This window comes from Phaseolus vulgaris, chromosome 11, assembly GCF_051622355.1.
Source record: "Phaseolus vulgaris cultivar YP4 chromosome 11, ASM5162235v1, whole genome shotgun sequence".
NCBI classification, from domain to species: Eukaryota; Viridiplantae; Streptophyta; class Magnoliopsida; order Fabales; family Fabaceae; genus Phaseolus; species Phaseolus vulgaris.
Genome location: NC_143508.1, coordinates 21134399 through 21138619, shown reverse-complemented (window position 1 = coordinate 21138619; position 4221 = coordinate 21134399). Strand labels below are relative to the sequence as shown.

The window sequence follows — 4221 nt, the reverse complement described above, 5'->3', positions numbered from 1 at the left end:
AAACTTGTTCAACAGAATACAAGGATTACACATGTTATAGAAGCAAATCTGAAATCAATACAAGCAGAAATCCTATCTCACACACTACTCTTTGAAAATCAGAAACTTGTTGTTCTCAAAAGATTGTTATTTCTCAAATCTGTTTTTCTGAATTTATTCAAAGATGTTTGTTATCAAATCTTAACAAACTTATTTATTGCATTTAAAGATTGGTAAAAGCATTTAAGAACTGGAGCGTAAACAGTTAAAGCATTTAAAGCTCAGTCAAAGCTAAAACAGTTTTTTTGATATGGTACCAAAACAAACAATAGGTTGTTTCCTCGGATCAATCGGTTGTTTTGGTTTTAATAGCTCAACCATTTGAAAGACAGTTTTCAATCCTTTTTAAAAACATCTAAGTATAAAACAATCGGTTGTTTCGAAAAAACAATCGGTTGTTTTTCACTTAGTTTGAAAAACACTTTTCTTTTAAAAGATTGAGAATGCCTATGCTTTGGATTCAATCAAAGAGTGGATTACAAAACTCAAACTACCCCAGATCCTAACTATGACAGCTCAGCAACAGCAAGCACAGCCAAGCCTTCAACATCCTTCAAAGGGTTTGGATTCTTCAAAGCTTGAACACCACTTGGTTCAACAATCTCCCCCTATTTGATGAAGACAAATCCCCGATGCTTGTGTTGTACCTGATTGAATCTGAAGCAGTTCCTGCAAGATACAGTTTTAAGCAAAGCATAGAACTTCTGATATTTGGTTAGCACATAAACAAATACAGAAATTCAGAGCATAATATCAGAGTAAACAATAAACAAATGTAGGAGCAAAAACCTATAAGGTTTCACTCATCCAAACTGTTTTGCAGAAATTAAAAACGAAAAACACAGCATAAATCTCCCTCTATTTGTCTTCACAAATAGACAAAAAGAAGAGATAAAAAAGGATATTGTTTTGAATACATCAGAATTAAACAACAAAAGCAGAAACATAGAAAACTGATGTAACCACTAAAAACAATCGGTTGTTTCGATACATCAACCAATTGTTTTTCTTCATTCATCATCGTCAGCATATTGTAGATCAAAAATCTGATTCTGAACTGCCTCAATCTGTTCATCCAAAGACATGAAGCGTGCATCCATGCTGTTGAACCTGTTATCAATGCTTTGGAAGTTGCTTACACACAAATCATGGAGATTCCTTTGGTTCTCCGCAAAGCCATCAAGCCTATTAACCATGTATCTCTCAAAAGAAGACATACCAGCATTGGGTCCAGCATCTTGATGTGCTTCAGGTAGATCTTCATTTTGAAAATCCATATCAGCAGGTTCATCTTGTTCATGATCAGCAGCAACACTGGATGAGGCACCAAAGTTACCATCTTTGCTAATCCATTTGCCACCTACTTTGGTAAAACCCATTTTGCTGAGTGATCGTTGACTTGACCAACTCAGATGTTTCAGCTTCCAGATTCACTTCAAAACACAGCAAAAATTTAGAAATCAAAACAACATATGGATAACGATAGTCACTTAACCTCATTGCCTTTTGCATGTGCTCTTTGATGATGTGGATCCAATTGATTTTGATCTTCTTCATGATGCAGAAGATGTACACTAGATCTTCCTCAGTAAGAACAGAATGATTGCTCCCCCTTGATGTTAGAATCCAAGTCACAATGAGGGCTAGCAACCTTTCATCAAGTCTCAAGCCACCAACTGAGCAAGTACTAACTTGTGCATTTTGGTTCTTCAAGAAGCTCTTGTAGTATTGGATTTTGTTGAAATCCTCCACTACTCCAAGGTTTCTCTTGTTAATCCTGAGACCAGAGAACTTAAGACTAGCAACAGCAGCCCACACCTCATGTGTAATCTCCATATCTACACCTTTTACATGAGAAACTAGGTTGTTTCCCTCAAACTTGACATTTGTGTAGAACACCCTTATTAAATCTGGATAGATGTTTCCCTTCATCTTCAGGAACTTTTTGAGAGATTGATCTTTGAGCAGCCTCCTTACTTTATCCAGCTTTTGGCTTTTTAGCCAATTGAAGCACACAACCTTGGGATTGTTTATCACTTTTCTGCTTGTTTCAAACTATATTTCTCAATTAGATCATTGTCTCCAGAAAACCATCCTTCTAGCCTTCCTCCAGACCTTACAAATCTGGTTTTGACTCTCTTTGAGGTGGGAGTAACCAAAATATATAGAAACTCATTTAGTGACCAAATATTTAAATACCAAAAATTAGTTACTATATTGGTCTCTAAATAATATAATTTATTATAAAATATTATTTTATTTACCTACTTATTTTTTTTATTTTATATTTATTTATAAATTTAAGTTCACTAATTTTAAAATAAATTTATAGAGTTCGTTAACTCAAAATAATTATGTTGGGAATCTAGATATGGTTAGAAATGAACAATTTTTTCAAATTTTACAAAAAAAAACTTTTTTTTATAAATTATGAATGTGAACTAAGATTGTGGTAAAAACTATAAGAGAATCACATAAACCCAAATTGAAATTATTTTATTATCATTGTTGTTTGAAATAATTGCATAATATATACATTAATAATCCACAAATAACATCACATACTTTTTGCAGTGCTCTCATAGTACCATAATAAAACATGAAAATAAAAATTATAATCTTTTTCAAATTTTTTCCCACTTTCTCTTGTTGTTTCTTCACTCTCTCCTTGCAATTTTTTTGAGTTCCATGTTCATTCTCAACCTCTTTTCCTGTGAATAAGAGATTTTGTAACAAAGATAAGTTTCCCACTAAGCAATAAAGCAAACCAATGACGAAACTGAATACTAAAACATGAAGAATTTTAAATAAAGCAAAACAAAGATGCTAACCAAATGAACAAAACCTTGATATAGTTGACACCTAGCTCCTTTCTTATATAACCACGATCCAAATTACTTATTACATATTGATTATAATTTTTTATGATTCTCATTATAATATCAAAAGTAGAAATTCCGCCAGTCCGCTTTGTTTCCTTAAATTTTGCAACATACTTAACCTAGATAAGAAATTAAAAGGCATAAGTTCATAAATTGCAGCAAAAAAGTTTGAGATAGTTACAAGTAGTCTTAATTTGAACTTACATGTTCGTAGACATCCTTTTCACCTCCACTTGCATCAGCATAACTATGACAGTAGAATAAGGAAGTGATAACATATATGAGAAGAACTTGAAGAAAATAGTACCAGTCAGAATATACTCAAGTGTTGCAATGCAAGCATAACAGAATCACATGGATAGAACAGAAGCATCACAACACAAGACAATCAAGTGAAAATAATATTAATATCAACAAGAAGTTAACAACAGTATATAATTCATGCTTATAACTTAAAATCCCTAAACTTTTCACATCACAACTGCAAGAACCAAGAATGTCTGCACATCCATTCAGTTTAAAGTTATTCTATTCTGGTGTTGATAATTTTTAATCAAGAAGTCACAAATTTTAAACCTATATCAAAATAGCATGGGGCTGGTTAACCTTACGGAAGACTATCATGTGCCACATAATCAATTTGATGTTTGTCAAGGAACTCATTGGTGATTACCCATGGCACATCTGGAATAACTTCATCAACGCACCTTGAGGAAGTACAATTCAAATGTTTCACACACTCTAATATACAGAGAAAGCAACTAATAGGATTCAAAATGTAGGGGTCCAATATTAATGTAATCAGGAATTCAAAAGCAATTTAAGTAAGATGAACAAATGGATTGAATTTTATTTTTACTTTTTTAAGATTTCAAGCACCAGTTAGATTTTAGGAGACAATTGAAAAAAAAAAAACCACGGAGGTTATAGAGAATTCAGGTAAGGGGATGAATCATTTTAATATTAACTTACAGAAATATAAATACAAACAATCTTAAAGTCCAACAAGGAATTCTCTATAAAGTGTAAGAGACACACTTGTTTAAATAATTAACTTATTAGACAAAGACAAACATATACACATTATTTTAATATTTCATTCAATAGTTTTCCTTTAACTTATTTCAGTGTCTGTTGTAGAATGATTTAAAAGAAGACAAATTCAGTAGACTCCTCTTATTACTTTACCATCCACTGTAAAATGACAATTGCCTATACAAGACCAAGAAAAGGGTAACATTAGATACCATAAAATGTGAAGTGAAGTGTAACATTTTACTACTATTATTACATTCTACAG

At 32.1% G+C, this 4221-nt stretch overlaps 1 long non-coding RNA gene across 1 annotated transcript; it reads right to left on the bottom strand.

The window, feature by feature from the left end:
* Positions 1–2514: 2514 nt before the first annotated feature.
* On the bottom strand, positions 2515–3925 carry LOC137821778 (uncharacterized). The gene is made up of 2 exons (XR_016517447.1): positions 3126–3925; positions 2515–2750 (listed from the first exon to the last, which is right to left on the bottom strand). It is a non-coding gene; the product is annotated as an uncharacterized LOC137821778 (long non-coding RNA).
* Between the last annotated feature and the right edge of the window lie 296 nt (positions 3926–4221).